The 19,840-nt window shown below is 43.6% G+C and overlaps 1 long non-coding RNA gene and 1 other non-coding gene across 11 annotated transcripts; both read left to right on the top strand.

Annotated features, from left to right (window-relative positions):
* Positions 1–547: 547 nt before the first annotated feature.
* Positions 548–621, top strand: Trnaa-ugc (transfer RNA alanine (anticodon UGC)). The gene has a single exon. It is a non-coding gene; the product is annotated as a tRNA-Ala (tRNA).
* A 1,176-nt stretch (positions 622–1,797) lies between these two features.
* On the top strand, positions 1,798–17,042 carry LOC120885201 (uncharacterized). Of its 10 annotated transcripts, XR_013436161.1 has the most exons (8): positions 1,798–2,144; positions 5,024–5,170; positions 9,733–9,830; positions 10,172–10,274; positions 13,248–13,320; positions 14,780–14,935; positions 15,417–15,601; positions 16,900–17,042. It is a non-coding gene; the product is annotated as an uncharacterized LOC120885201 (long non-coding RNA). The 10 variants fall into 10 exon arrangements; XR_013436164.1 differs by lacking the exon at positions 5,024–5,170 and having other exon boundaries at positions 13,161–13,320; positions 14,800–14,935; XR_013436157.1 differs by lacking the exon at positions 5,024–5,170 and having other exon boundaries at positions 13,161–13,320.
* Positions 17,043–19,840: the final 2,798 nt, after the last annotated feature.

The following is a 19,840-nucleotide window of genomic DNA, read 5'->3' as shown; positions in this document are numbered from 1 at the left end:
TTAGCAAAACCAAATGTATTCCTAGAATATAAACACAGATTCAAACAACCGCACTGTAACAAAGTCATGACCTCAGGCCTTTCATTAATTTAAGGGACAGTCTAGTGATCAAAGGGGGCAAACCTTATTATAAGGTAGCATTTGTTTGGAGAGCTCAGGCCTCAGAAGGGGAACTTTCCTAGAAACTCCTACCAATCTAAACTTTCTGGTCTATGTTTGAAGCACTATCCTGGGTGTTACACAAAGCCTCACTATTTAAAGTATGGGATTGAAACCAGCAGTAAAACATGGGAGCTGGTTAGAAATGCAGAATCTCAGGCCCAGCCTGAGTATTGAATTAACTTCCACATTTTCACAAGATCCCTACATGCTTGGTGAGGTTTAAGAAGCACTGCCTTAGGATATCTAAGAGAAAATGCAGCAACTACACCACACTTCCTTCTCCAAAATAGTCCTACTTAAAAGAGTTCACAACTGATTCAGGAACACAAACCAAACATGTGAAAAATGGCATGAAAATGACCATTAAGAAATTTGTGGCCAGGCAGGGGATATAGCTCAGTTGGTAGAGTGCTTGCCTTGCATGCACAAGGCCCTGGGTTCGATTCCCAGCACCACCCAAACAAAAAAAAAATTGTTCCAGGCACGGTGGTGCAGGCCTATAATTGCAGCCACTCAGGAGGTTGAGAAAAGAGGATAGCAAGTTCAAAGCCAGCCTCAACAATTTAGTAAGGCCCTAAGCAACTCAGCAAAATCCTGTCTCTAAATAAAAAAGATTGGGGATGTAGCTCAGTGGTTAAGTGTCCCTGGGTGCAATCCCTGGTACCCCACACTGCCCCCCCCCGCAATGTTATTGGGTTGGGGATACAGCTCAGTGGTAGAGCAATTGCCTAGCATGCACAAGGCCCTGGGTTGAACCCCAACACTGAGGAAAAGAAATATCTCATTAATGCCATGTGTATTGCCCTAGAATGTATAGGAAACACACATTTGGAATGGGTACCAAAGAATGATTACAGCCAGGCAGGGGAGTACACACCAGCAATACCAGTTACTTGGGAGGCTGAGGCAGGGGAATCACAAATCGGAAGCCAGACTGAGCAACTTGGCAAGACCCTGACTCAAAATAAAAATAAAAAGGGCTGGGCATGTAGCTTGGTGGTAGAGCACGCCTGGTTCAATCCCCAGTACTGGGGAGGGGGGGGGGGAAGATTATAGTTAAGTGGCATCATTCTGGGCAGTCTTCCTACAGGTGGTGAGATTTTACTTAACTCTAGAATAAGGTGATAAGCATGTATTCCTAGAGGTGGAAAGGACAAGGAAGGGCATTTCAAGTGGACAGAGCCCAATAAACCTAAGAGGAGGTGAACTGTAAATCCTAGGCAGGGCTTACAAATACTTCATTACTTCACACACGTTCCCAGACATCCATTAGCTCCTTCCAGCTCCACATGTGTCACACGTTGCTGTGGTTGCAGGTTCGTTTAACCTCATCACATTACACCTTGTAGTGAGTCAGTGGTTCTCATGGGATTCTCAAATGTGCTCACCAGTATGCCAACTTTTTTTCCTTTGGATTCATAGAGGGCGGTTTTCACCCCTTCCTTTCCTGTGCATTTGGCTGTGCTTTCTAGCTCTTCTTGTATAACTTCTCTTATAACCTGATAAAAAGAAATTCCTTACATGTGCCTTCTTCTAAACTGCCGGAGCCTTTCTTAACTGTAATGCAAATCTTCTCTGTAAAGCTCTTAATCAGATCTCACGACCGATTAGCCCAAATGTATTTTCAGTTTCCAGAGTTAATCATCCTTGAGGACCAGGAGTTAACAATGAGAATGGGGGACGTGTCCTTGTTCCTGTCTTTTGGGGTAGATTTATTTTGCAAAGCAAAAGTGGTTTCCCAGAAGATGCAATCTAGAATTTTAATGTTTACTTTCTAAATGCTGGTGGGATTGCTAGCTTCTTCTCATCTCTGCGCCCTTATCCTACAGCCCAAAGGGTAGAACCACAGGTAAAATAGTGGGGATGAAAAAGAGAATGTCAGAGCGCCCCCACTGGCTGCCTGAGGGAAAGCACCCAAGGGGATGTTTCCAGAAACAACCCAAGTAACAAGACTCCAGAAGAAAACACATCATTTCCGGGAGGTAATGTCTTTATCTAATTCTTTATTATAGTTCGCTCATAAGCTCAGGTACTGTGCTCTTCCCTGAGGCCTCTTGTGAGTCTCTGCAATGAGGATGAAGCTCTGAATCCAGAATCCAGGTGGGGGTCCGTCCCTGGGCTTCAGGGCTACAGATGCCTTTGCCCAGCAACACTCTGGCAGCCAAGGCCTCACCGGCCCAGGAGCAGCCAACTGCTCATCTCTGTCGTAGCTTATCAGCAAGCCGCTTGTCACCAGCTGCTGGGTACAGTGGAAAAATGATTCCTATATTCACACAGATAATTTGAGTTGATAGGAATAGCATCAGGGGAAGAGAATGGTGTCACCAAATCAATACTTGAGCTTCACAAATGAATGTCTTGGCTCTGGCTCTGAGTTGATATTCAGGAGGCCACTGCTCCCAGACACAGACACTAAATGAAACAGACATTGGGCTCCCAACAACAGCGAATTCCCTTTTCTTAATGAGTCAAATAGAGATTTGATGTATTAGAGAAAAATCCGTGGAGAATATCCATTAGCTGTGAATTATATGTTTGTTTGGCATAAAAATTCTAGGAATGATGTGAGCGGGGAGAAGGGACTTCTATGTCTGGCCAAAAGGCAGAAAGTACCCAAGTGTCTATCCATGGATAAATGGCAAACAAAATGGGTATGTGTATACTGTGGAATATTATTCAGCCTTAGAAAACAAGGAAATTAAGTTACAACATAAATGAAATGAATAAAAGGAAAGAAAATGCTACAACATGGATGAACCTTGATGACATTATGCTAATGGAAATAAACAAATTAAGAGACTGTTGGCTGGGAACAGCAGCCTATACGTATAATCCCAGCCACTCGGGAGGCTGAGGTGAGAGGATTGTAAACCTGAGGCTGGTCTTGGCATTTTATGATTTTACTTACATAAAGTACCTAGAGTAGTCAAATTCATAGAGACAGAAAGCAGAATGGTGGTTTCCATGAAGAGGGAGTAGGGCAAGTGATGGGGGACTATAGTTTAACATCTATAGGGTTTCAGTTTGAGAAGATGAAAACATTCTGGAGATGGATGGTGGTAATATTGCCCAACAATGTAAATGTACTTAATGCTACTGAACATTTAAAAATGGTTAACATGGTAAATTTAAGTCATTTGTATTTTTCCACAATAGGGAAAACAAATGAATGTATCAGCCAGGGAGCAAGCCCTTTCTTTGTTTATTAACTATTTTTTTCCTGTGTGTGTGGGACTGGAGATTGAACCCAGGGCCTTATGTTTACTAGGCAAGCACTCAACCATTAAGCTACATCTCCAGCCCTTGCAAACCTCTTATTTAAGTAAATCATAACATCAGGCTCTCTGGAGATTCCTTAGAAATGTTTAGTAGAGTTAAAATGGTTTAACCCCTGATTGAGTTTACTTTTGGATATAAATTTGTAATCATAGAGGCTGACAAACTGATTATGCACCAATCAATCATGCAAAACAAAACAGATTGCAACACAATGACATAAGGTTTACCAACTAGGCAGTTTTCCTAACTTGTCACTCAGGCATGTCTTGTTAAAAATGCAGATTCTGATTCAGTAGGTTTGGGGTGGGGCTTAGATTTCTGTTTGTCTAACCAGTTCCCAACTGATGCTGATTCAGCTGATCCAGGGATCCCATTTGAAGCAGCAAGAGTATAAACCTCACTGGGCATGGTGGCCTATAATCCCAGCTCCTCAAGAGGCTGAGGCAGGTGAATTGCAAGTTCAAGGCCAACTTGGACAATTTAGCGAGATCCTATTTCAAATAGAAAAGAGATTAGGAGTGTAGCTCAGCACTTGAGTGTTTGCTTAGCATGTGTGATTGGGTTCAATCTCTTTTACTGCAAAATAATAATTAAAAAATAAATTAATTTAAGAAATTAAAATTTAAAAAATTAATTAAAAAGATAAAAAAGAGTGTTGACCTCTCTACAACTAAGATTCCTGTCCATACCTTAAGTTAACATCCCCTCTTTAAAGCAGAACACAGACATTTCCAGATTTAGATAGGAGAGTCTCTGGGTGATATGAAATATTTCTGGGATCTCCACTTTGCTTCTTACTGCCATCAAAAGTCACTGGGGCAGGGGGAGGAGAAAGGGTGGCAAAGGTCAGTAATCCCAGTGATTTAGGAGGCTGAGGCAGAGGATCACAAGTTCAAGGACAGCCTGAGCAACTTAGTGAGATTCTATCTCAAAAACAAAAACAGAAACAGGTCTGGGGATGTAGCTTGGTGATAAAGACCCCTCTCCCCTCCCTGGATTCCATCCCCATATTATGATTTATATCTAAAAATATCCTTTCAAAGAACTCATATGTCAGGCAATGTAGCAATGTTTGGAAGGGAAAAGATCAGATTCTGAGAGCTATAATCTCATCAGTGAATTAATTCATTAATAAACTACTGGGTGATAACTAAAGACAGGTGGGGCATGGCTAGAGGAATTAGGACACTGCTTTTGGGGTATAGATTGTGTCCCTGGCTCATGCTCTGTCTGCTTCCCAGCTACTATGAGCTTGGGTATCCATCCTTCTCCACACCCTTCCACCATGATGTTCTCTCTCTCATGTTGGACCCAGAGCAAGGAGCTGCTTGTCCATGGACTGAACCTCTGAAACTGTGAGCCCAGAATAAACTTTTCCTCCTTTAAGTAGTTCTTGTCACGCATTTTGGTCACAGTGATACACAGGTGACTCACACACTCCAGTACCAATACGAAAAACAAATATAAATAAATAATAAAACAATGCAGTGGATGTCAGTGATCTATGTCTTTTTCTGCACCCAAAATCATGAACACACTATAAATAAACTCTTTGTCCTTGTCTTCTTTTGTTATATGCCAGATTAGCTGCAACTTCCAAAAGCAAGCAGGAAGGAAGGAAGGAAGAATAGAAAGGAAGGAAGGAAGGAAGGAAGAAAGGAAGGAAGGAAGGAAGGAAGGAAAGAAAATGAGATATTTTAAAAGACAGAGCTGAAGATGTGGATCAGAGGTAGAGCACTTGCCTAGCGTGTACAAAGTCCTGGGTACAATACTCAGGATCGCAATCAATCAATCAATCTATGTCAACAACAAATATGTCAAATAAAAAAAGGCTTCCCTTGAAGTGCTCTAAAAGAATCTTTCAAGGGTTCTCCATTACTTTAGGCAGAAGTCTAGACTCTTTAAAGAAGAACTTGGAGGGGACTGATGAGATTCCTGGTCCCCTCTCCCAGCTCATCTCCCTATAATCTGTTTAGCTTATATTGAGTTCTGTTCTTTGTTTGGTTTTGTCTTTCTACCAAGGATTGAATCCAGGAGCACTTAACCACTGAGCTACATCCCTGTCTCTTTTTATTTTTTATTTTTTTGAGGCAGGGTCTCACTAACTTGCTGAGGCTGGCCTTGAACTTGTGATCCTCCTGTTTCACTGGGATTACAGTCATATAATAATGCGCACGGCTGGATTCTGTTCTTTCTTACCTTTACAGTTGCTCTCCCCTTGATCTGGAACTCCATTCCTCCTTGTATGCCCTGGCAGGCATTTTCTCTTCTGGAAAGACTTCTGAAACCATGCAACCAGCCTCTTTTCCTATTTCTGCATTGAGATGGGCTTCTCCTCAATTACACACTTAATGCCATGACAGCATCTTTTAATCGTATTCTGCTTTTTATGGCCTCCACTGGGCTCCCTGCTCCTCGAGGGTTGGGAAGGTGTCTTTTGTCCTTGGAACGGAGTCTAGACCATTTGGTGTTCAAACAATATTGAAAGGATGAACAAAGACAAAAAAAAAAAACTGTATAACATTGTATGACATTTAAAGACATTGCTTATCTCCTAAAACACCACGAAGTTGCTCTCAGAATAACTTTCCTAAATGTCAAATACATTGACACCAATTTCTTTGTTCCAGTACTTGTAACCAAATTCCCCTATTCTGAAACACTATATTTCCACAGCTTCCTCATTTTATAACATTAACAGTTCTCCTAAAGACCAAATACAATGAAATGCACAAGATGGTAAAAGCAGTATTATGTTCAATGAAATACTGGGAATGTTAGTGTATCTATCTCTCTCTCTCTCTCTCTCTCTCTCTCTCTCTCTCTCTCTCTCTTTCATTCTCTCTCTTTTCCCCCCAGTACTACTGGGGATTGAACTCATGAGTGCTCTACCACTGAGCAACATCCCCAGCCCTTTTTATTTTGAAACAGGGTCTTGCTCAGTGGCCAGGGCTTGCCTCCAACTTGCAATCCTCCTGCCTCGGTCTCCCAAGTCCCTGGGATTACCAGTATGCACCAGGGCTCCTAACTAGAATCACTTTGAATATTAGTTTGCTAGTTGTACTTATTGCTATTTTGACCCTCAAATAACATTTTAAATTTACAGTCTCCAAATTTAAATCTCTGGGCATTTAGCAGTTACTAGAAATCTCCAAATCACTCTATCTGTATGTTGTTTTGATACAGCTTGCTTTATGCAAAGTATAAGGCCAGGGCTCCTACTGCCAAAGACTTTGCTCTTTGATAAGGAAATTTCACAAATGTTGTAGGAGAATTCTCAGCAACTCTGATCTACTGAGTGCCTCCTTCTCTTGTCTCCTGTAACTTCCTCTTCTCTCCCATTCACTTTCTTGGCTGGCTCCTCCTCCTTGGGCATCCATTTATGATAGAGCTTCCTAGAATGTGTCTTCATGCCTCTTCTCTTCTCACACTTCGGCTCTACCTGGTCTGTGCCATTTAAGTCCCTTCCCGCATTATCTCCCATCCAGTAATTACCAAGCCTTCATTCAACCTCTCAATTCTTCTTTGAACTCCTCTGTTCCTCTTTTTCAATCCTCAAGACATTATTATTTCTCGTCTAGATTATTGAAATAGCATCTCTGTTGATTTCTTTGCTTCCAATCCCTCCTCTACTAAAACTCTTCTTTCAGACTGATGCCAAAATGTCCTTCTAAAACCCCAAATATCATCACTCCTTTACTTAAAAACCTCCAACGAGTCACTTTTATCTGTAAAGTCCAATGCCCACCACTAGGTCTGTGAAGCTCCAAGCCACTGACCTTTTGCCCCACTTAATATTTTAGCCTCCTCTTCTGATTCTCTGATACCCTCAGATCCCTGTGTACCAGCTACTTATCTGGCTCCTCAGGGGCTTTCAATGACTCTGAAAATTCAGTCTAGAAAACGTTCTGTCACAGATCCACTTAAATGTCACCTCCTTTCTGAAGACTCTGCCCCCAGGCTATCAGGACATGCATTAGAGCACCTCTCATGTTATATTGCAATTAATTTTTTACATGTCTCCTCCCCCTTCTTGGGCTGAGCTTCTGGACTATAGGAACCGTGTCTCGCTCTGTTCTGTACCTGGCCTTTGGCATTATACTTGGCCCATATCAAGGCTTCCATCAATGTTCAACGAGTGAATGATTGAAAATTGGAATGAATAAATAATTAACTGTGATACAATCATATTGCAGGAGAAGTGCAAAAGAACTAATGCCGTACAGTGTCCGTCCAGAAGGCTGGATTATGTTCATTTGAGAGACCAACACTTTGTATAATTGTTTGCAATATCTTGACTTAGCCCTGTTTATCTGTTTATGGCAGAATAAAAGGTCAGTTTAGTCAGTCCTGGTCATGGTCCACTCCTTCTCCAACTTCCTCCCTGAAAATGAAACTACTTTTGACTTTTCTGTCTTTAGCATAACAGATCTTTAGTTAATTCCAGCTTTGCAAATGATTTCTTATAATAATTCACCTATTTACAAAAGGAGAGTCATTATTATTGTTATTATTATTATTTTAACACTGGGATTGAACCCAGGGACATTTAACCACTGGGCCACATCCCTAGCCCTTTTTTATTTTATTTTTTTGTGGTGCTGGGGATTGAACCCAGGGCCTTCCTTGTGCATGCAAAGAAAGCACTCTACCAGCTGAGCTATATCCTCAGCCCCTTTATTTTTTATTTTAAGATAAGGTCTCATTAAGTTGCTTAGGACCTCACTAAATTGCTGAAGCTGGCCTTGAACTTGTGATCCTCCTGCCTCAGTGTCCTGAGCCACTGGGATTGCAGACATGGGTTACCCAGCCCTTCCTTAAATCCTTCTGAAAAGGATTTAAATACATGCCTGTAAACTATGTGTTCCTATGTAGCTTTCTATGTGGAAGGTACCAAAAAGTGGTTACTAAATGAAGAAATCAAGGATTGCTCAGGTACCACTAGCAATTTTTGGTTGCTCATAGTTCTTCAGAACTGGCTGTGGAGATTAGCAAGAGCACTCTCCGCTTTGCATGTTTGACTGCATTTTTGTCCGTTTTCACCTCTTTGGGGTTATATCTTGTTTCACAGATCTTTTGAACTTAGAACACTTTCCAGTGAAACTTCATGGCTCATGGTTCATTTAGTGTGGGTCTGCCCCAGTGTGGTTAATATTTAGCCTCTAAACCACCAGCTGAACATCTTTAAATCTAAAAGTAACAACATACGCCAATAGACAGCTTAAGTAAAGTGACGTGTGCCTTTTGCTTTGTGGATATCGCCTCAGTGATCCTTTTAGAATCCCTCTAAGGCACATGTTGTCTTCCTTTCAAAAAGAGAAAAGGGAATCAAGTGTGGTAGCATTTGGCTCTAATCCCAACTGCTTGGAAGGCTGAGGCAGAAGGATCCCAAGTTCAAGACCAGCCTCAGAATTTAGTGAGAGACCCTGTCTCAAAAACTAAAAAGAGCTGGGGATGTAACTCAGTGGTAGAGCACCACTGGGTTCAAATACCAATGAGGGGTAAAGGGGAGATAGAGAAAGAAAGAATCACAGAGCAAGAGACAATAACTAAAGCATATTAATCCCTGTAACATCTGCAAAGGTCTGCTGCGTACTGGACCAGTACAGAATTTGGAACACTAAAGTCTGGATTCCCAGGCCTAGGCTTGATTTGCCAGGTAGTAATAGGCTGTCTCCATGGGTTTTGTTCCCTCAGAGCACAATTATAATTTTCTCAACTTTCCCATTTTCAGGGGTGGGCCTCACCGAGTATAAGCCAATCAGTGCATCCTATCACACTGAGCTGATGGCCTAGGATGTCCTGTGACCTAAGATGGTCTACTCAGAGCAGGCCTCAAAAATTTGAAGGGATTTCTGGGACTTGGACTCTTCTCAGCCTGGCAAATGGCATGACTTAGATCTGCTGCAGCCAGAGTGGGAAGCTTGAAGCTGCCAGGAGAGAGGAGGACTTGCATCATGTGGTGGCTAAAGAATGAGTCCAACCCAGAGGCGCAGAGCCAAGAAATGGGTCCATGTTCTGAATCAAAATCAAATCCAAGTCCATGAGCCTGGATGGCCAATGAGCCAAGAAATTCCCTTTAGTGCCTAAGCATGTCTGAAATCGTTTTATTTCACTGGTAACATTAAACATCCTAATGGATGCACCCTGGTTAGATTATAAACTGCAACAGCAAAGACTGTCGCTCTCCATTGCCATTGTATCCCCTGGCATTCAATAAATAACTTTAGAATGGATGCATTTCAGCTGAAAGGAACACCTTCTATAAATTCCCCTCTGCTCATTTGACAGCTTAGGAGCCTGGAATTCTGTTGGAAAGTAAAGATGTGGATCTAGAAGCCAGATCTCACCCAACACAGGCTTTTTTGTAATCACCAGGAAGTCTCCCAGTAAGTATGTTGGGGTCTTTGAGGAGGCCTAAAAATAGCAGCCCCCCTCCCTTCTCTGCAAGTTTTGAATGGAACCAAAGAGAGCAGTAAGCTAAATGAGAACCCAAATAACCTTTATTGCTGATATTAGAGAATGTGGCTTATAATGTCAGACAAATGAGCTTCCCAATACTCAGCCTTAGGATCAGACAAATTGGCCACGGAGTCAATTTGACAGTCAGTTAGGCCAGAAAGGGCCTCCCCTGCCCACTCTGCAGAGCAAAGCGTGTGCCCAGAAGACAAAAGAGAGGATGATATGAAGCCCAGTTTCATCATCATATTAAACTCCTCCTACTTCTCAGGGAGGCGTGAGGGGGTGTAGAGAAGCCAGGAGTGCTATGCTGAGCTCCTTTCAGAAAAAAGAAAACATCAAGAGGAAGACTGAGTCTCCCTGACACACATCAGGTATGATTTGGTCAGTTTGGTTGGTTTCTGCTTTGTTTTCAATCAAAATGGGTTATTTTTCAAAGTGGGATCTAAAATGTCATTCACCATAGAATAACTCACACATCACAATAGCATCAGGCACTAAGGGAGTTTCAGATTTAAAATCATACAGAATCCAAAGGAAGAAATAAGAATTCATGGCAAAATGACACAATCGGGGGCACTAGGTGGCAATAATCCTTGTGCTTGCTCACCATGCCCATCAAAGGCATCTTAAGAGCACAGAAATCTCACATACTTCCCACGCCAACTGTCAGTTTCTTTCTCGATGATCTCAGAGCCACACAGTGCATATTAGTCACCAGGAGAACAGAAACAAAAGTTTAACTCCTGATGGCACAAGGCTCTGGCAGTTGGATTCCAGGAAATCCAGGCATAGGAAGCCTGTTGCTGTGTTCCTGATTTCCCCAATGTCAAGGCTGGGGCTGCAAGCACTGTTCAGAACAAATGGTCTGCAGTGTGACTGCCTGCCACTCGCTTTTGATTTCACTCACCAGGGCACTTTTTCTGCTTTTTTATATTTTTTTAAGGTAAACATTTATCATCCAGGTTTCAAGAGGCTTCCTCAAAAAAAAAAAAATCCCTTGAAGTTTGTGGATGACCCATCTCAATTGGACAATACCCACCCCCCACACCTGGCAACACGCACACATATTAACCAAAAATACGATTAAACTTCAACAGCTTTTACTGAAAACTGCATTGTGAGCCATTTAATGTGACCAAGCCCAGTGAGAACCAGGATGCCCTGAACCCACATGGATCTCCTCTGTTCTAGCTGCTAAAACCAAGCTTTGTTCTAATCCTGCACAGCTCCCTGGTGGACTTATTGTTGGAGGTCACCCAGTAGACTTGGCTGGCCAGTCCTGGGAGAGAACCCCAAGCTAACAATGGAAACCTAGGACACAGCAGTTTGAGACAATATGTTCTCATCCTCTCTTCTCAGATATAAAGTGATTTTCTCATCTATTAACCTGCCCCTATTTTTATCAACAGAAACTCTCTAATGCCACTTTAGCTATCAATAATTGGCAGGGAGTTTTGCAATTAAAAACTGCCCAGAATCAATTCCAATGATGCTGCAACAGAAAGCACCTCCAAAAAGGCTGATATGGGCATTACTCAGCTGCCTACCTGTCCTCCAATCCTTTTCTTTCCTTACCTCCCACAATTGGCATCTGCTGGGAGAACCTGAAACTTGAACCATGTGTCTAAATACCCAGTTCTTTTTTTTTTTTTTTTTTTTGGTATAGGGATTGAACCCAAGGGCACTTAACCACTGAGCCTCATCCTCAGCCCCTTTTTATTTTTTACTTTGCTAAGTTGCTGAGGCTGTCTTTGAGCATGCAGTTCTCCTACCTCAGCCTCCTATGTCACTAGGATTACAGGTATGCACCAGCACATTCAGCCTAAATGCCCAGTTCTGAGTATATCCTGAGATATTTGAGAAATATTTGGATTGACTGATTGATGTGTACCTAGAGGAAGGGTGGGGGCAGTTCCACTGAGAAGTTGCCTGTAATTCATAATGAAGAGGGTCTTTCCTGCTGATTCAGCACTCCTTTCTTATTTAAGGCTAAAGGGCCCAGGGACAGATTTGGATGAGAAAGATAGGCTCAGGGAAAAGCAACTGAAGTCTGATCATTCCCTGGAAGAGAAGAAATCGGGAATTGGCAACTGTGTAGGGCACATCTCAATCTTTACTGGTCTATCTCCTTCCTGAACAGCCCTGGAAGTTCCCTTGAGAAGACTGAACTTTCCTCTCACCCTCTCCAATTACAGACACAAACCAAGGCTTGAGGCAGGAGGATTGCAAGTTCTAGGCCAGCCCAAAAAAAAAAAAAAAAAAAAAAGAATTGTGGGATGGTGGTGGCACACACCTGTAATTCCAGTGACCTGGGAGAGTGAGGCAAGAGGATCCTAAGTTTGAGGTCAGCCTCAATAACTTAGCAAGGCCCTAAGCAACTTAGCAAGACCCTGTCTCAAAATAAAAAATAGCAAGGGCTGGGGATGTGGCTCAGTGGGTAAGCGCCTCTGGGCCAAATAAATAAAAGGGCTGGGGATGTGGCTCAGTGATAGAGCACCCCTGGGTTTAATCCTCAGTACTGCAAATCAAACAGACATAAACCAGTGCTTTGGTTAGCTTGTCATAACTTCTGCTCACTCGGCATTGAGGGAGCCCGTCCTTTCACCATGACCTCAAAATGACTCTTTTCAGTACTGAAGTCTGTGGGCCTCTGTTAGCTGGAGAACTAGGAGGCTTTTATTTTTAGAGACATTCTACATTCTGAGGAGATGTCTGAGCTATCTTTCCTCAGCTCCTGACCCGGTGGGTTTGTAGCAAGAAATCCTCCCAGGGCAGCAAACTTGGAAGGGGTGCTTGGGAAGTGAGAGCAAGAGCCAGCCGGAGGTAGAATCTGCTGGAACCTCGGGGTGCACAGGCAGGGATTTATGGACCTGCCGTTTCCCTTGCGCTCCTGCATGTGCTTCTTTAAATCAGCCTCAGCTGAGCTGCTGTCACGAGGTCTGGTGTTTACAGCAGGGACTGAGATAACAGAACCATGGAGATGCCTCTCCTGTTTGTATACTGACCCAATGGTCCAGGCACCATCACCTGGGCCAGCGGGCAAACTCTGTCCTGTCCCCTCTGTGTGAAATGCCAGAATGCCTCTGCCTCAAAGAGGTTGACTCTGTTGTCAGCTATGGGAAAAAACAGCCAGAGTTGCTATTTACACCGTGAACTGCAAGCTGGGTAAAAATAGCCCGAGCAGCTTGGTCCAGCTTCAAACCCCACTGCAGAAAGAGATTATTTTTGGAAGAGAAGATATTCCTTTCCACCCACAGATCTGAAAATGGTCACCTCTCCGGAAGAGAAGAGGAAAGACAATCCCACACAGAGGTGAAACATACCCCCTTTGCACCCCACTGCAGGACAGCATACCAAGGGCCAGACTGGAAATGCCTTCCCGTTACAGCCACAGACCTGCAGGTGACCTAGTTCAAGGTACAGTGAGAATTAATTAACTTTCACTATAGTGAGAGGAGGCAGCCGTCTGAACCATCCTGTTGATTGTCACTGCTGTTTAGGATATTTGCCTTTCAAAAAACAATCAAAAAAATTAAACAGGAAGAAGAAAGAATTAGCCAAAAGAATACATAAGACCCTTCATCCCAGCTACTTGGGAGGCTGAGGCAGGAGAATCTAAAAGTTTGAAGCCTATCTCAAAAAAATAGCTGGGTAAGATGGCCCATGCCTGTAATCTCAGGAGGCTAGGCAAGAGGATAATGAGTTCAAAGCCAGCCTCAGCAACTTAGTGAGGCCCTTTCTCAAAATAAAAGATAAAAAGTCTGGGGACCTAGCTCAGTGGTGGAGTGCTTGTCTAGCATGTGAGAGGCACTGGGTTCGATCCTCAGCACCACATAAAAATAAAATAAATTAAATAAAGGTATTGTGTCCATCTACAACTAAAAAAATTTTTTCAAGTACAAAAAAAAAATAGTTTAAGCCAGGTGTAGTGGCACACACCTGTAATCCCAGTGGCTTGAGAGGCTGAGGTAGGAGGATTGCAAGTTCAAAGGCACCCTCAGCAAAAGCGAGGTGCTAAGCAACTGAGTGAGACCCTGTCTCTAAATAAAATACAAAGTAGGGCTGGTGACGTGACTCAGTGGTTGAGTGCCCCTGAGTTCAATCCTTGGTACCAAAAAAAATAAAAATAAAAAATAAAATAAACCAACAATTTAGAGTTTGATGGCCTTGAAATTACTTTCCCTCCTTCTCAGGATCATTTATAGCCATGATGTGGTTGTTCTCACCTCCATGTTTGAGAATGCTTCAAAGCTGGGGGTTGAAACTCTTTCTTCATGTTCTGCCAGAGTTTGAGACCTGCTGTTTGAGGTCACAGGATCTCTTTCAGATCACTAGGAAGTGACCCACGTGACAGTGAAAAGAAAGCCATTACTCAATATTAAGCTCTGAATTCTGTAAAAACGATATTCTTTGTTTGTTTGTTTTCTGAGGTGCTAGGGAAGATTTTCTGTAGATGTATCTAGCTAGGCGTGGTGGTGCACACCTGTAATCCCAGCTACTCTGGAGGCTGAGGAGGAGGATTACAAATTCAAGACCAGCTTGGGGAAATTAGTGAGACCCTGCTTCAAAATTAAATTTAAAAGGGAAATAGTAGAGTTTTCCTGGATTCAATTTCCAGTACCAAAAAACTTAAAAAGCTATGATACATCTAAGTATACAGTATAATTCCAAAGAGAGAGACCCATGTGGGTAGCCTTTACCACTTGGAATTATGTAGAAAGCAGCAGAGAAAGATACCCGATCATCGAGATGGTGTCATTAATTACTCCATAAGCAGAAAGGGCCGAAGTCACCCAGAGCTTGAAGGCCTGATAGGTGCTTAGTAATTTTTAATAAGACACTTCCCACGTCCTATCTCCATTGGAACCTCCTTCAGAGATCTAAGAACCAAAACAGATCTTCCAGTTTCAGAAAGCATGGGAGGCATACCTGACCTACCGAAGGAAAGGCAGGAAGACTACAGTTGATCACCCGCCAGCTTCTCATAACCTCCCCCCAACACACACCACAGACCTTCATCACTGGCCTCATGGTGAGTACTGGAGTCATAAGAAAGTGGGGGACAACTGAGTCTGGGAGGAAGTGCAAAAGATGGGGTTGTGTCTCTGGCACAAGGGTGGCTCATGCAGCTTGGCTTTTCCCCTGGCATCAAACAGACTTAGATTTTAGACTATCTTTGTCACCTGCTAGCTGTGTGAACAAGTCACTCCACCTTTTGAAATCTCCACTTTCCCTCCCGAGGAGAGGGTGTTAAGACCCACCTGATGAGGCAGGTGAGAACAATGAGAAGCAGCTTATGAGCGCATGTGTAGGGGCCAGTAAGGACAAAAGGAGGCCCTGAGTCCAGGCTCCAGGAGCAGCTGTGTCTCCTACGCCATGCCCTGGGCCTGATTTGGGGATCTGTGCTGCTTCCACCTGCCAGGAGATGCTGAGTCTGCCAAATGGCTAAAGTCTTACTTCCTGAGAAATGCATTGAATTCACAGAAATTACTAGCAGTGTCTCTTTCCCACAGTTCGAGGTCCTTCGGCACCATGGCCGGATGGCCGGTTCTGGGTGAAGTTGGGGTGAGTCCCTTGCCGTGGCCCCTCACCTCTCCATTTCCACCTCCTGTGACACCCATATCCTCCAGCCTTATCAAGAAGCCAGAAATGGAATCTCCCTACTTGGATGTCTCCGTCAGTAGGGAGTTCTGGCCAGGTAAGGGATGGGTCAGCACTGACTTCTCAGTCAAAGGAGCCATAGAAATGTAGCCTGGCCGTCCCTGTCCCAGTGGTATCGACTGAAGACAAGAAGAGTCGCTGCTCTTGCTGAGTCACAACTACCAAAGCTATTTGTGCTCAGGGCTGCGAAACTCCCCAAGGACCAGGAAAAGACAGCTAAATAGCCCTTTCATCAAGAAAGGCTTCAGGATTCTATTTCCAAAGTTGAGAAATTCAGATAATGCTGACTCCCGCCCAGGATGGAAATGGGCTCTCAGGTCTCTCTTGTGAGCTGACCTCCTGCAGAGGATTGTAGGCCAAGGTGGCCAGGCTCCCCCTGCCAGCCTAAGTCAGCTTCCTTCTGAGTCAGCTTTCTTCACCTCCCTATTAATAGCCACTGCTTTGGCTGACTCCACTCACAGTATGATTACAGTTTAATAATACAGTTCAGGCAAGGAAGCAGCACCCTTCCTGAAGCTGGGCTGCCAAGGCCGCATAGAGCGCATGCTCCGTCCCACAGAGCAGGGGCTGGAGCTCCCTTCTCCCCAGAAGAGGCAGTTGAGTAGAGGTTGGGAGACTGAGTAATTGGCTGCAAAGACAAGCCAGCCCTCTGGGGTTTCCTTCCTGTGGAATTACCCCTAGTTTAGGGCAGGAGACCCATAGGGAGGCTGACTTTCATATTATTGGAGTCTTTTTTCCTTAGATATTTCTGGGGAGGACTGCAAAAATGTCACTGCTATCTTATCCAGTAACACAAATTCTTTAGCCACCCGAATGGCCAATTCTGGGTGAAATTGGGGTTAGTCCCTATCAAGGTCACCTTTTCTCTACCTCTATAGTGACAAGGTGGCCCACTTAATAGACGCTCTGATTGGATAGGATGCGGTGCTGCTGCGATCAGTTTGAACTCTAGCAAAACAAAAAAGTTTCTTTCATGCCTACCCCTCCCCATTTCTCCCCAGTAAAAGCAGACCAAGATTCATGCTAATAAGCAATGTTGTCAGGTCACCCTGTAATTTGTTCCACTCTTCCCATCTCTTGTGGGCCCTGGATGAGAAGAATAGGTAGGTTTAGAAGCCAGACACCTCAGGTTCAAATTCTGACTCAGCCTCTTTACTGCAAGGATTTAGTAAATTGATTCCACTTAACTCTACTTTCTCATATCTATAAAAAGGATAATAATATATCCCAAAATGGTTTTGATGCAAATGACATGCGACAACTTTGGAAAATATTTCTAATACACTGCCTGGAATATAGTATGTGAACATTAAACTGTCTTAATTGTCTTTCCAGAAAATAAAAGATGGAGGAATGTGACCGCAAGCAAAGGCCTACCCAAACCTTCATGCTAGAGGGAAAGAAGGTCCAGCATCTCAAAATGTGCAGACCCCTGAATAAACATATCTAATGTGAAAGATCATAGGAACAAGCAGAAATTTGTGTCCTTTCTAGTTTTTTTTTAATGTTATGTCTTATTATTTATTTATTTTGTACTGGGGATTGAACTCAGGGCACTCGATCACTAAGCCACATCTCCAGCTGTTTTTTGTATCTTATTTAGAGTCAGAGTCTCGCTGAGTTGCTTAGAGTCTCGCTAAGTTGCTGAGGCTGGATTTGAACTCACAATCCTCCCAAGCCTCAGGGATTATAGGCCAGTTGTTTCCCTTCTTTAGATTCACACCATTTAGAAATCCCAGAGCGCCTGGTGCGGTAGTACACACCTGTAATCCCAGCAGCTCAAGAGGTTGAGGCAGGAGGATCACAAGCTCAAAGCCAGCCTCAGCAACTTAGCAAGACCCTGTCTTAATAAAAAATAGAAAAATGTGCTGAGAATGCGGTTCAGTAGTTAAGCATTCCTGGGTTCAATTCTCAGTACCCACCCCACTTCCCAAAAAAGAGAAATCCCAAAGAGAGGCCCAACCTGGACTGAGCTGTATCCTGCTGGGACCAAAGTGAGGAGTCTCCTGGCTCCATTTATCTTCCCCATTGAGCACTGAGAAGTCTCTCAGTTTATAAACAAAGGATGGCATATGAAGAATGGATAAGCACAGGGTAGAGAAGGGCCTCCATCTGTTCTCCATTGTGTGCTTATCTATATTCCAAGGTCTTCCTTAAAAGAACCAGGTCAACCAGGCCTCAGAGCAACCCTGTTATCAGGAAGGCCAAAGAAAAAACAAAATATCATGCATACCCTGTTCTTCAACCTACTAAGAAAAAACCTGCCCCCAAACACCTGCTTATTACATTAGATGGCAAACAATGGTCTCTAAAGAGACCATTTGGCTTCATGTCTGGGGGACTGGGGGCTGGAAGGGCGACTTTGTTCTTGCTACAGCTCGGCTCACTTCTTCCTGTGTGCCAAAAGCTTATATCTGATGGGAGCCAGCCAGAGCTCTTGGCAGCACAAAGTGGGGCAAGCCCCAGCATGACCTGCCCCCAAGCTTCTGCCCCCAACTGTGCACTGACTAGGGGCAAGTGGGGGAGGGGAGGGGAGGGCTGGGGCTAAATTGACTTGGGCTCATTGCCATAAAAGCAGACAAGAATTCCCCTCACCTCAGTAGGCAAAAGAGCAGGACCTTGTCTGAACTGAATGAAGGACCAGTCACCCCAACACCATTCATTCCTTCAGTGACCCCAGCAAATTTATTTATTTATTTATTTACTTGGTACCAGGGATTGAACCCAGAGGCACTTAACCACAGAGCCACATCCCCAGCCCTTTTTATTTTTGAGACAGGGTCTCACTAAGTTGTTTAGGACCTTGCTAAATTGCTGAGTCTGAGGCTGGCTTTGAACATGATCCTCCTGCCTCAGCCTCCCAAACTGCTGGGGTTGCAGGTGCGGCACCCGGCTCTGCTCTAGGTTCTTAACACACACTGGTTAATAAAACAAAGATGGCATCTGCCCCAGGGGTAGAGCCAGACAATGATCAAGAAAATTAATAAATATATCATTACAAATCATGAGAGATGCTCTTCAGAGAAGTACTCAGGTACAGTGATAGAGAATAATGATGGGGATGTGTGTGTCTCACTTCGAAGGACAGGAAAGGCCTCTCTGATAAGGTAGCATTTAAGGACTTGTGGGATTTTGGTGGCCTTTGCTCATGAGGGTCTCTTTTTTACTGCTCAGCTAAAAGCTCCCTTCTCTCACCAAAACCAAGAAAAGAATCCCTCAGTCAGGGATTCAGTGAAAAACATTCTGGGAGAAGGCAGGGGCTATAAGCCCTCTCTTCCAAGTCTCCTATGGATGCATGTACTTATTTTCCCTTTCTTCCCCAACTCCAGCCTCCATCTGTCCTCTGTCCCACCTGTTTCCTTTACATGATTCCTTGATCCTGTCCCTTAATCTCCTCACTATGAGGATATTGCCTTCACGGGAAGCCCTTCATGGACTCAAACATCTTTGAAAACATACTTCAGGAAATCCACAGTCCTGCCCTTGACTCTCTGGAAGCCAAATAGCTTTGAGCTGCAGTAGATAAAACTCATCATTCCAGCTAGGCCAGTAGACTAATTACAGTCTGCTTTCTATAACTCTTTATCTCAGGGTTGTTTTCCTCGATTAGCATTAACTAGGCAGATATCAGGTCATCTTGCCCCTGAGTTAAGGATTTGGCATCTCTGGACTATTGTGAAGCCAGGAGATCAGGATCAAATAGACCTAGGTTTGAATCTTAGCTCCCCTATACTGGCTTTGTGGCCTTGAGCAAGTCATGGGTCTTCTCTGGGCCTCAGATTCCTTATATGCAAGAAGAGGAGGAGGAGGATAACACCTACTCTGCAGAGTTGGTGAAAGAATTAGCCAAGAGATAATGCCAGATCGATGGAATGTAGTAGGCACACTGCAAATGGAAGTCTTTATGATTGTTATCAAGCTATCAAATAATCTGAACAGAATATTGGCAGTACCCATTATGAAGATGATTGATTTCTATGTTAAGAATGGTGACCAGAGGTAGGCATAGTGATGCAGCTACTCAGAAGGCTGAGGAAGGAGGATTAAAAGTCCAAGGCCAGTCTGGGTAACTTAGTGAGATCCAGTATCAAAATAAAAATTAAAAAGTTCCGGGATAGAGCTCAGTGGTAAAGCCCTCCTGAGTCCAATCCCTAGCACCCTCCCCACAAAAAAGAAATGGTAGCCAAGCCTCCATTTACCAAGTCTTTATTTAATTTCTTTTAATATTTATTTTTTAGTTGTAGTTGGACACAATATCTTTACATATTTATTTTGA

The sequence above is a fragment of the Ictidomys tridecemlineatus genome, chromosome 3, assembly GCF_052094955.1.
Source record: "Ictidomys tridecemlineatus isolate mIctTri1 chromosome 3, mIctTri1.hap1, whole genome shotgun sequence".
Taxonomy (NCBI): Eukaryota; Metazoa; Chordata; class Mammalia; order Rodentia; family Sciuridae; genus Ictidomys; species Ictidomys tridecemlineatus.
This window is presented reverse-complemented; position numbering and strand designations above follow the sequence as displayed.